At 42.0% G+C, this 13,512-nt stretch overlaps 1 protein-coding gene and 1 pseudogene across 5 annotated transcripts in view; one reads left to right on the forward strand and one right to left on the reverse strand.

The window, feature by feature from the left end:
- Positions 1-13,512, reverse strand: part of ST7 (suppression of tumorigenicity 7) — a 279,749-nt gene that overhangs the window by 248,044 nt on the left and 18,193 nt on the right. The window lies entirely within an intron of this gene.
- Positions 11,710-12,787, forward strand: LOC126951202 (tropomyosin alpha-3 chain-like; annotated as a pseudogene).

Raw genomic sequence — 13,512 nt, forward strand, 5'->3', positions numbered from 1 at the left:
AACTCATACAGACATTAAGTGATAGAGTCACCTCCCCATCTACCGTGCCTCCTGCCCTGCATCTAACTATTACTGGCTCCTTGGGGAAAAAAATTAAGTAATACAATCGGAGAAGTGCACACAAATTCACTGAGCACTTAGTTTGGGCACACGTAACTGACCCCAACATGGAAAAGAGAGATGCGCTGTTGTATAATAGATAATCCCACAGACTCTGGGATTAACCAGACTCTTGCCATCTTAAAAGAAACCAGAGCCTGTATTAGTCTATTTTTTGTTGCTCATAATAAAATACCTGAAACTAGGTAATTTATAAAGAAAAGGAATTTATTTCTTATAGTTATGGAGGCTGAGAAGTCTCAGATTGACAGGCCGAATCTGGGGATGTTTAAAGACTATCACAACAAGGGAGTCCTTTATAAATTATTCAGCCCAATTTCAACAGTTTCTCTTCTTTCTCAGACAGACAGATACACACACACACACAGCTGACATAAATATGTGCAAACTGGAGCTTGCATTCGAACTGCTGCTTTCCAACAGACATGCTCTTTGTGGCAAGGTTTGCAAGGTTTCTTCAAGGCCTTACATCTTCACATAATTTGATCGATTCCACCTTAAGAACCAAAGAATGTGACAAACAGATGAGAGCTTAGCGTAATGAAAGAGGACATGACTTTGGAACCAAGAATGAGACCAAAAACTTTAAGTATATAGTAACTGATTAATACGTTATTTGGAGTTTCTTTAAGGTAGCAAGAAAGAGAAAGGGGTGGGAGAAGAATCAATAAAAAAGATGGGCCCACCTTTTCTTTCTCTTCTCCTTCCTACATAGTTCTAAAGTCATAGGTGGGGCCAAGCGAGGTAGGTATCTATGCTTGGGTGAAGACAGACAGTGGGGGTTGGCGGCAGCACTGAGATTCAGCAAGGTGAGGAGAGCATCGATACACTGGGCAGCCCTGCTTAGGGTGTCATGGCCCAAGCAGAGAAAGGAGGGTATAGGAGCAGGGGGCAGGCTGCACGTATAGGAGGCATCCCCTAGGGGAAGGGGGATGGATGTAGAGGATATTGGGTGCTGGAGCCCAAACAACTGAGCAAGGCCTCTGAGAAGGATGCTCAGCATGTGGTTTCAAAGCCCAAGCATGTGATATCAGAGCCAGAGTGAGGTGAGAGGGGATATTAAGAGATACTGGTTGCATACAGATGGGTTAAGCAAATAGGTAAATATATTAAGGATAATGGGACTTATGTTTCTGATTTTCAGGAAATAAACAAATATAAAAAGAAGGAAACTGGAGACATTAGATGAGGATCTGAGATATCAACATGAACTTACAATTTCAAGAGAGGTAGGTAAGAACTAGATATAAAATCAATACATGTGGCTGGGCACGGTGGCTCATGTCTGTAATCTCAGCACTTTGGGAAGCCAAGGAGGGCAGATCACCTGAGGTCAGGAGTTCAAGACCAGCTTGGCCAATATGGCGAAACCCCATCTCTACCCAAAACACAAAATTAGCCGGGCATGGTGGCATGTGCCTGTAATCCCAGCTACTTAGGAGGCTCAGGCAGGAGAATCGCTTGAACCTGGGAGGTGGAGGTTGCAGTGAGCTGAGACTGTGTCATTGTACTCCAGTCTGGGCAACAAGAGCGAAACTCCGTCTCAAAAACAAACAAACAAAAAACATATATGTGTAAAAGTGCATAGATCTATATATGTATATATACATATATTCCCTTACTCTCCCCTGAGAGGACTGGGAACAGCAACTCCTCAATGGCAACAAGCATACCTTGTGCCCAGATCTTGGCTTCCAAATATTTTTCTCCACTGAAAGGAAAAAGGGATCCTCAGAGAAACTGCTGATTCCAAGACTGGAAGAGGAAAACTACAAGATGAGACTGGGACATCTTAGAAAGTAATCAAGTCCTCAAAGAATAAGAGGGACATGTCAAAAGGATACAGAAGTTAGCCTGAAGGGGTTTCCATGGGCCAAATCTAGAACAATTTGAGTATTGAAATAACGATAGTAAAAATAGGCTATATCCCAGTGAACACAACAGAAAAGCAGGATTCCACACTGGTTTAAAGAAGTAAATGGGGAGGCCGAGGCAGGTGGATCACCTGAGGTCGGGAGTTCGAGACCAGCCTGACCAACATGGAGAAATCCCATCTCTACTAAAAATGCAAAATTAGCTGGGCGTGATGGTGCATGCCCATAATCTAGCTACTCGGGAGGCTGAGGCAGAAGAATCACTTGAACCCGGGAGGCGAAGGTTGCAGTGAGTCAAGATTGCACCATTGCACTCCAGCCTGGGCAACAAGAGCAAAACTCTATCTCAAAAAGAAAAAGGAAGAGGAAGAAGAAGGAGGAGGAGGAGAAAGAAAGAAGAAGAAAAAGAAGAAGGAGAAAGAAGGAGGAAGAAGCAGCAGCAGAAGCAGCAGCAACAGCAGCAGCAGCAGTAAACGAATACAGTCATGCATCACATAACAACATATCTGTCAATGACAGACCACATTAAACAACAGTACAAGATTATATATCAAAAGATGAAAATGGAACTGAAAGGTTCCTATCACCTAATGATGTCGCAACCATTGTAACATTGTAGCACAACTTATTACTCACTTTGTAACTTACTGCCAAGATTATATACCAAAAGATTAAAATGAAACTGAAAGATTCCTATCACCTAATGATTCTGCAGCCATTGTAACACTGTAGCACAATTACTCACTTTTGTAATGAAACCTACTGCGCTGCCAATTAAATAAAGTATAGCACATATAATTATGTATAGTACATTATACTTGAAAATGATAATAAATGACTATTCCTGGTTTATGTATTCACTACAGTTCTGTCATTATTTTAGAGTATACTCCTACTTAGTTCACTGTAAAATAGCCTCAAGCAGGTCCTTCAGGAAGTATTCTAGAAAGGAGGGATTGTCATTAAGCAACACATGACTGTACATTAAGCGTCTGATAAAGAATTTACAGTTTCAAAGTGTCTCTCCAAAAATACTTGTTATCTACAAAAGAGAATAGAATAACTTTATAATAGAGAATCCTCACAGACACCATCAATCAAGTAATCACAATGAGAATAATCAATAACGGGACCCAGAAAAAATCATTTGCCACCTGATAGGATTCTATGAGAAAAACATAGCATCATCACAGCCAAGGATACCTACATAACCTGAATTCAATCATGAGGAACCACTGAGGCCAGGTGCAGTGGTTCATACGTATAATCCTGACATTTTGGGAGGCCAAGGTGGGAGCATCGCTAAAGCCCAGGAGTTTGAGACCAGCCTGGGCAAAACAATGAGAACCCATCTCTACAAAACTTACACAAAAATTAGCTGGGTGTGGTGGCATGCGCCTGTGGACCCAGCTACTTGGGAGCCTGAGGGGGAGCATCACTTGAGCCTGGGAGGTCCAGGCTGCAGTGAGCCATGATTGCACCACTGCACTCCAGCCTGGGTGACAGAGCAAGATTGTCTAAAGAAAAAACAAAAAAACTACTGAACAGATTCAAATTGAACAGTATTCTACAAAATAACTGGCATGTATTCATCAAAATTATCAAGGTCAAGGTCATCAAAGTCAAGGAAAAATTTAGGAACTTTTGCAAAAAAAGGGAGTCTGGAGAGACATGGCAACTAAATGGAAGGCATGATTGTGAACTGAATTATTTTGCTGTAAAGCACATTATTGTAATAATTGACGAAACGCATAGAATCGAGAGAATTAGATGGTGTCACTGTACCAATTTCGGATTAATAAATCTCATTAATTTCTTATTTTGATGAGTATACTATGGTTATTTTGAAGAACACCTTTGTTTGTATGAAATATACACTAAAGTATTTCAGAGTGATAAAGTCCCACATCAGCATCTAATGGTTCTAGAAGAAAAAACTGTACTGTACGTTCAACTTTTCTACAAATTTGAAATTATTTTAAAATAATTATTTTAAATTAAAGGTGGGTGAGGAATGCTAGAGACGCCTCCATATAGACTGCCAGCTGTTTCTTGTGACGACAGCAGCTGGAAGAGCTCAGCTTGTAGACAAACATGCACTGAGGCGAAAAGACCCAGAGCATGTCAAAGTCCAGGGGCTTCCAAGCCAGGATGCACCATCAAGCATCGAGTAAAACTCTGGAGGGAAAATTGAAATCCTGTGGAGGAACCACAGGACAAGGAGACTAAGGAGCCAATGGGGTATATTGGTTATGTGGGACATTTCGAATGTGGGGTATTTGGAAGTGTTCAGACTCAGATAAACTATAGGTGTCTAACTTGCAGATGACTCATCTGGCCTCCATGACAACAAAAGTGAAGAATTTTTTAAGGTGATCATGAATATGAGTGCTGGGCGCAGTGGCTCACAGCTGTAATCCCAGCACTTTGGGAGGTGAGGCAGGCATATCATTTGAGGCCAGGAATTGGAGACAAGCCTGGCTAACATGGCGAAACCTCGTCTCTACTAAAAATGCAAAAATTAGCCAGGCGTTGTGATGGGCGCCTGTAATCCCGGTTACTCAGGAGGCTGAGGCAGGAGAATTGCTTGAATCCGGGAGGCGGAGGTTGCAGTGAGCCCACATCACAGCACTGCACTCAAGCCCATGCAACAGAGTGAGACTCTGTCTCAAAAACAAAACAAAGCAAAAGAAAAAAGGAATATGAGCATGATAAATATGATAAAGTTACATTTTATAAAGCATACTTTGAATGGAGCATGGTGTATGAAGGAAAGCAGTTAGTATCAAGCCAGAAACATGCAGTGGCCTCACGGTAGAAGGCCTAGGATATTAGGTTTAGGGGTCTCTATTTTATTTGCTAGGCAACAGAAAGACATTAAAGAATTTGCAAGCAATATCCCAGTATATAGGATAGATTAGGAGAGATTAGAGGCAGGAAGACCAGTTGGGAGATTACTGTAGTAAGATTATAAGTGTTGAAATAATGGCAGAAGTAGGAAGCAAAGAGAGATTAAGGCAATACAAAGTTAATGGGATTTAGGAACTTAACGTATATGAAGGAAAGACCAGATGAAGACTATTAAGAGCCTTGACGAGAAATTGCACTCTGTTAGAAGGAAGAGATGGAGCTAGTAATCTATGCCTCACTGAAAATATACAATAGGCAATTGAAAATGAAAACCTGGAAGTTGAGAGAGGACAGAAAGGAGAAAGATCTCACTTTCATTTACACAAGCTTATTGAAAGATACAGCATAAGAAGACTCCTGTAAATGGAATCTTGAGAAATGCCTCTTGTTAGGAAAAGAGACAGTGAAACAAAAAAATATTTCAATGAGTCAGAGAAAATGTCTTCTGCTAGTTATTTTCCATTTGTCCCTCCCCTTACACTTTCCCTGCTGCTTGCCCTAGGCTTCTGGTTGGGTTCCCCAATAGGGGATCAATAGGGATCAACAGACACATAGCATTTTCCCCAGGCTCCCAATGCACAAACTGACTGCATCTCTCCACTGAAGGCCATAGCCTTTCCACATGGCTGCCTCCCCAGGTTTTAGAGCTGTGCCCAAGAATGGTCATGGCTCCCTTCTGCAGCTTGCTCCAGGGCACTGTGCTATCCTTTGTTACCAGTAAAACATTCTTTATTATTATCCTGCCAATACCTTTGTAAATAGCCTTTTATTAATTATCTTCAGTTGCCAATTTGAATGCATGATTTGGGCCAGGCGCAGTGGCTTACGCCTGTAATCTTAGCACTTTGGGAGGCTAAGGCAGGTGGATCACCTGAGCTCAGGAGTTTGAGACCAGCCCAGGCAACAAGCAAAACTCTGTCTCTACTAAAAATACAAAAATTAGTCGGACCTGGTGGTATATGCCATTAGTCCCAGCTACTCGGAGGCTGAGGCACGAGAATCGCTTGAACCTGGGAGCTGTAGGTTTGCAGTGAGCCAAGATCATGCCACTGCACTCCAGCCTGGGCAACAGAATGAGACTGTCGATCGATGGATGGATGGATGGATAGATAGATAGATAGATAGATAGATAGATAGATAGATAGATAGATAGACAGACAGACAGACAGACAGAATGTATGATCTGTTTCCTGCTAGGACCTTCATTTGAATACAGTGCCCTATCTTTGTCAGTCATAATAATCTCCATAATATATATTGAAGCATTTAATTTTTCCCACTATCCCTAAACAAAGTTCTAGTCAACAGCCTTTTCTAGAATGTAATTGGTTCATTCTATCTTTGATCTTCTCTGTTGTCTGTCAAGATGCTGGATTCTAAGATGTCAGAAGCGGGATACATCTTCACCAAATCCTGTGGAAGCTGGTGACTCCTGGGAAAAGGAAATCGGGGGACATCAGAAAACTTCACACCTGCAGGTCAGGAACCAACTTCTTTCTTATCTGGTAAGAGAGACATTGTTCCACCTACACTGGCCTGGCCTTCCTCAACTATGGTTCTTCTCTGAAAACGTCACATAAGTCTCCATGTTTTACCAAAGGATATGAGGCTGGCCCATGGAATGATTCAGCCAAGCTCAGCTGAGCAGATGAGAGTGAGAATGGTAAAAGCTCTGCTGACCAGCCACAGGAGAGAGAACTGAGGAGAGAAGTGAGAAATGAGAAGTAGAAGCCAAAGGAGGGCTCTGGAAATGTTACTGGGGTTATTAATTGTATCTCCTTTAAGAAATAACAGTATAGAAAGAAATTCCTTTTCAACTTTTATTGTTTTTGCAGGTATGGCCTGTGCTTCTTTAAAAATACCACCACTCGGCCAGGCGTGGTGGTTCACGCCTGTAATCCCAACACTTTGGGAGGCCAAGGCCGGACAAATCATGAGGTCAAGAGATTGAGACAATCCTGGCCAACATGGTGAAACCCTGTCTCTACTAAAAGTACAAAAAAATTAGCTGTGCATGGTGGCACGTGCCTGGAGTCCCAGCTACTTGGGAGGCTGAGGCAGGAGAATCACTTTAACCTGGGAGGTGGAGGTTACAATGAGCCGAGATCGTGCCATTGCACTCCAGCCTGGCAAAAGAGCGAGACTTTGTCTCAAAATAAACAAATATATTAAAAAAAAAAATGGGCCGGGTGTGGTGGCTCACGCCTGTAATCCCAGCACTTTGGGAGGCCGAGGCGCCAGATCATGAGGTCAGGAGATCGAGACCATCCTGGCTAACACGGTGAAACCCCGTCTCTACTAAAAATACAAAAAATTAGCCGGGTGTGTGGTGGGCCCCCATAATCCCAGCTGTTCGGGAGGCTGAGGCGGGAGAATGGCATGAACCCAGGAGGCGGAGCTTGCAGTGAGCTGAGATCTGGACACTGCACTCCAGTCTGGGCAACAAAGAGAGACTCCGTCTCAAAAAAATAAAAATAAAAAATAAAAATAAAAAAATAAAAAAAAATTACCACTCTTGGACCGATCTGTCTGATGCCAGCACAAATGAGATTATATTTACGAGGCAGAAGCTCTGTGGGTGCCTTTCTTCCTTCCCACCCCTCTCTCACCCGAATGCAGCTCTCCAGCAAGACCTGCCTCCACATCAGAGGACTGCCAATAAACAGGAAGCATTCTTCCCAGAGGAATGTACCAGAAATCCATTTATTGAAACCCACAACATCTGCATTTTTTGCAGTACAGTCACACTTTTGCAAGAGTAGTTTGCAATATAATGCCAACACCTTACTTACTTAGTGGGGTCAATAAAATTAGATTATTACATGGAAATAAAATTACGAATGCATCATGTACACAGAATCAGAACATTAGAACAGGGCTCTTGGAGAACACAGTCTAGACATTTTAATGGTCCTCAGAATATCTGACATTACATAAGCAAAGGAAAAACAAATTAGTTGGTAGCCAAAGCGAGTAATTAATTATAACTATCACAATCTCAGATTCCAAATTTTTATTTTCATCACAAAAACCTCCTTATTCTAACTGACTTTAGAGTGGAGACTAAAACTAATCTTTTAAAATGAATAGATAGTATTTTAAAAGACCTATGTAATTGGAAACGAAAATTAAAATAACAGTGTCATTTAACACTCAAACTAGCAAGAATGTGAAGTTTGGTAACATCAGGACTAGTGAAGATGTTCAGAAACAGGAGTTTGCATCTATTACTGGTGAGGTATATAATGGCACACCCCTGTGGTAAACTGAATCATTATTCATAATTCTTCACACCCTCCCTGTACTAGAATTCTAATCCACATCGTTGCCACATAACTTTGCAGTACCGTTCACTAGAATAAACAGAATATATTGCCCTACCTCATGGATGTGGGGCTTGACCTTGTGACAAGCTAGGGTCCATGAAATGTTAGCAAAAATGACAGCGAGTCAGTTCTATGCATGGCCCACATGAGGTTTCACATATTTCCACTTGGCTTCTTTTGCTTCTGCCACTTTCCATGAGAACAACATGTCCTAGGTAGCTGTTAGTCCAAGAGAATGAGAGACTTGGAGCAGACCTGAACTCAACCTCAATCCGACCTGCAGACTGGAGCCCAGAGCCTGAAGTCCAGAATCCTGCCCAGCTAATTTTTGTTGCAACCTATCCACAGGTTGACAGGGAAAAATAAATCCTTACTATATTAAGCCACTGAGTTTTGAACTTGGGGTCTTTTGGGGTTTGTTGCTGTTGTTGTTGTTGTTGTTGTTGGAGAGAGAGTCTTGCTCTGTCACCCATGCTAGAATGCAGCGGTGTGATCTCGGCTCACTGCAACCTCCGCCTCCTGGGTTCAGGCGATTCTCTCCCTCAGCCTCCCAAGTAGCTGAGATTGCAGGCTGCCACCACCATGCCCAGCTAAATTTTTTTGTATGTTTTAGTAGAGAAGGGGTTTCACCATGTTGGCCACGCTGGTCTCGAACTCCTGACCTCAGGTGATCTGCCCACCTCGGCCTCCCAAAGTGCTGGGATTACAGGCATGAGCCACCGTGCCTGGCCTTCTTTCTTTTAATGTAGCATTACTACAGCAATCTCTGACTGAGACAACCATTCTGTAAAGGAATCTGGCAACACCCAATAAAGTTGAAGATGCTCATATGGTCCAACAAAGGGCACTTCCAAGTTTGTGTCCTAAAGCAGTGGTTCTCAGACCAATCAGATCTAATATTTCCTTTTAAAGGAAATTATTTGAAACACCCTTTTTCTATTCTATAATGAACGTAATAGATAATCTACCTAACACACATAAATTTAAAAAAAAAAAAAAAAAAAAAAAGGCTGGGCATGGTGGCTCATGCCTGTAATCCCAGCACTTTAGAAGGCCAAGGCGGGCAAATCACTTGAGGTCAGGAGTTCAAGACCAGCCTGGCCAACATGATGAAACCCTGTCTCTACTGAAAATACAAAAATTAGCCAGGTGTGGAGCCAGGCACCTGTAATCCCGGCTACTCGGGAGACTGAGGAAGGAGAATCACTTGAACCCGGGAGGTGGAGGCTGCAGTGAGCCAAGATCATGTCACTGCACTCCAGCCTGGGAGACAAAGCAAGACTCTATCTTAAAAAAAAAAAAAAAAAAAAAAAAAAAAGTTTTCAAAAAACCCCCATAATATCTGATACGGTTTGGCTGTGTCCCCATCCAAATCTCATCTTTAATTATAGCTCCCATAATCCTCACGTGTCATGGGAGGGACTTGGTGGGAGGTAATTGAATCATGGGGGTGGGTTTTTCCCGTGCTGTTGTGATAATGAGTAAGTTTCATGAGATCTGATGGTTTTATAAAGGGCAGTTCCCCTGCACACCCTCTCTTGTCTGCCACCATGTAAGACATGCCTTTGCTCCTCCTTCACTTTCTGCCATGACTATGAAGCCTCCTCAGCCATGTGTAACTGTGAATGCATGAAACCTCTTTTTCTTTATAAATTATCCAGTCTCGGGTATTTCTTCATAGCAGTATGAAAATGGACTAATGCACTAGCCTAACTAAAATATGAAAAAAATAAATAAAATATTACTTATAATCAGGGCAGAATGGAGATGAGGCAAGCAAGGTGCTTAGGGTGCAAAATTTAAGGAGGCAAAGTAGTGAAAGTGCTGAACCTCCACTTGCAGGACACTTGCATCTGTATCTCCTCAAATTTTGTACCTAAGCAACCTCAGTTGCCTCACCTTAGTCCTGGCCCTATTTAGAATAATATAATTACATTAAAAATGCAAATTTTTTCATGACTTTGGTAGAGGATTTAATGAAGCAAATAGACATTTGCACCCCTATATACACTGTCATCATGAATGCAAAACCTACAAATGCAGGATGATACAAGTGTGTTATTTTATTGAGAACTTGGTAAAAGTTCTGAACAAAGTAAACTCTTCCCTCATGCATGGTAGTTTCAATTAAAAAAAAAAAAGCATATACTAAAACCATGCCAAAAATACTTTAGTTTTACATGCAAAATGGAGGTTCTAGAGTCAGATCATCATACAAAGAAGTTTTAAGTACAAGAAGACCTGACGGGGATATTTAAAAATCATATGGGAGAAAGGCATACACACACATCACAGGTCATCACACATCCTTTGTCCTCACCCTCTCTCAATGTCAGTAAGGCTCTCCCAATCAATAATTGAAAATATCCCTCCTGCTGGCATTTCCTGAAGAAAAAAGAAATATGTAAAAATTTAAAAAACAAAATGTCCCCCACAAATTTCCAAACTTTCCCTAGTTGATCCATTACTATTGATAACACTGTCCTTTGATAAATCAAATACATGTGTAAAGAGGTCCATATAGAGTTAATTTATCTACTTATGGTAAAATTGATATGCCATGGTATACTCATGCAATGAAATACTATATAACATCTAAATTAACTATATCTACAACATGGGAAGAGCTCATAAACATAATGTTTGATAATAGAAACAAGCTGCAGAAGGGTATGGGCAGTAGTCTACCATGTACGTTTTTAAAACTTACAAAATAACTATATATTGTTGATGAATACATTAAATACATGGGAACAATACCAACTTCAGGACAATGGTTACCAACAAAGAAAAAATGAGGGGAAAGGGATGTAGGAGTAGCTTTACCTGTCTAGGTAACAGTTTATTTTTAAAAACAGAGAGGCCAGGAGCAGTGCTCGCACCTGTAATCCCAGCACTTTGGGAGGCCAAGGGAGTAGCCTCTTGAGCCCAGGAGTTTGAGATCAGCCTGGGCAACATGGGGAGACTCCATCTCTACAAAAAATTAAAAAGTAGTCTGACATGGTGGCACACACCTGTGGTCCCAGCTACTCGGGAGGCTGAGATGAAAGGATTGCTTGAGCCTGGGAGGTCAAGGCTGCAATAAGCCATGATTGTGCCACTGCACTCCAGCCTGGGTGACAGCGTAAGAACTTGTCTCAATTAATCAATCAATCAATAAAGAGAGAGAGAGAGAGGTGGGACGAGAAATAAACAAGATGAGCCTAGAACATCTTGTAGTGCTAGAAAGTAAGGAAATCCTCAAAAGAAAAACCCACTATCATGGGAGCATGTCAAAGAAACACAGAAGTCAACCAGTAGAGCTCTCAATGAGCCAAAACTGGAAAAATTTGAACAATGAAATAAAGCAGTACTGGATTATAACCTGTATAAAATAAATATCCATGAGTCCATACTGATATAAACAAATGAATGAATAAGTGAATAAATAAATGGGGGAGGGAGAGGAGGCTGCAACACTGAGTAGCTGAGTGGGCACCATGGCTGGGATCACCACCATTGAGGCAGTTAAGGGCAATATCCAGGTTCCACAGCAGCAGGCAGATGATGCAGAGGGCCTCCAGTGAGAAGTTGAGGGGGAAAGGTGGGCCCGGGAACAGGCTGAGGTTGAGGTGGCTTCCTTGAACTGCAGGATCCAGCTGGTTGATGAGAAGCTGGACCATGCTCAGGAGCGCCTGGCCACTGCCCTGCAAAAGCTGGAAGAAGCGAAAAAAGCTGCTGCTAAGAGTGAGAGAGGTATGAAAGTTATTGAAAACCAGCCTTAAAAAATGAAGAAAAGATGGAACTCCAGGAAATCCAACTCAAAGAAGCTAAGCACATTGCAAAAGAGGCAGATAGGAAGTATAAAAAGGTGGCTCATAAGTTGGTGATCATTGAAAGAGACTTGAAACACACAGAGGAACAAGCTGAGCTGGCAGAGTCCCGCTGCCGAGAGATAGATGAGCATATCAGACGGAGGGACCAGAACCTGAAGTGTCTGAGTGCTGCTGAAGAAAAGTACTCTCAAAAAGAAGACAAATATGAGAAAGAGATCAAGATTCTTACTGATAAACTCAAGGAGGCAGAGACCTGTGCTGGGTTTGCTGAGAGATCAGTAGCCAAGCTGGAAAAGACAATTGATGACTTGGAAGATAAACTGAAATGCACCAAAGAAGAGCACCTCTGTACACAAAGGATGCTGGACCAGACTCTGCTTGACCTGAATAACACGTAGAATGCCCCAGTCCCACCCTGCTGCTGCTCCTCCCTCTGACCCTGACTCTTCCTGAGGCCAGCCTGCCTGAAGCTGACCTTTAACTGAGGGCTGATCTTTAACTGGAAGGCTGCTTTCCCCTTTTGCCTCCTGCTCCTCCCCTGTGTCTTTTTTGCCAAACTGTCTCTACCAATTCCCGGAGATTCCAGCTGGGCTAGAGGCTGAGCACCTTTGGAAACAACATTTAAGGGAATGTGAGCACAATGCATAATGTCTTTAAAAGCATGTAGTGATGTACACATTTTGTAATTACCGTTTTTGTTGTTTTGTAGCAACCATTTGTAAAACATTCCAAATAATTCCACAGCCCTGAAGCAGGAACCTCATCCCTTTCTCACTTTTGGAAGGTGACTTTTCAGCTTACTGCATATTGCACTCTCCACAGAGGACAGGAAAAGGTATAGGCCTGCCTTACTGAGAGCCAAACAGAGCCCAGGGAAAGACTCCACTAGGGGAAACCTCATTGCTCTGTACAAAGTACCAGCTGAACCACAAAGGTGATTCCAAGAGGAGTTAGTCAAATGACAACAACAACAACAACAACAAAGTGTGCTGTTCAAGTTCTCACTTTAAGATATCTTTGGACAATATTACTTCTTTTTCTTTTTTTTTTTTTTTCATTAGAAGTGACCAAATTAAGATGGTAAGACCTCTGAGACCAAATTTTTGTCCCATCTCTACCCCTCCCAACTGCTTACAGAATGGATCACATGACCCTTACGTTGAGGTGACCATTTAATTGCTTTCCTGCCTCCTTGAAAGAAAGAAGATGATGTTTTTGCCACTGATTTAGCCATGTGAAGCTCATCTCATTACCCTTTTCTGGGTTTGAAGCTGCTGTCTCTAAAAGTGCCATCTCATTGTGCTTTGTATCAGTCAGTGCTGGAGAAATCTTGAACAGCTTATGTACAAAATTTTAAATTTTGTATTATTTTGAAACTTTGTTTCTTTGGGTTTGTGGCACCCTGGCCATCCCATCTAGCTGTGACAGCCTCTGCAGTCCGTGGGCTGGCAGTTTAGTGATCTTTTA

The sequence above is a fragment of the Macaca thibetana genome, chromosome 3 (assembly GCF_024542745.1).
Source record: "Macaca thibetana thibetana isolate TM-01 chromosome 3, ASM2454274v1, whole genome shotgun sequence".
Classification (NCBI taxonomy): Eukaryota; Metazoa; Chordata; class Mammalia; order Primates; family Cercopithecidae; genus Macaca; species Macaca thibetana.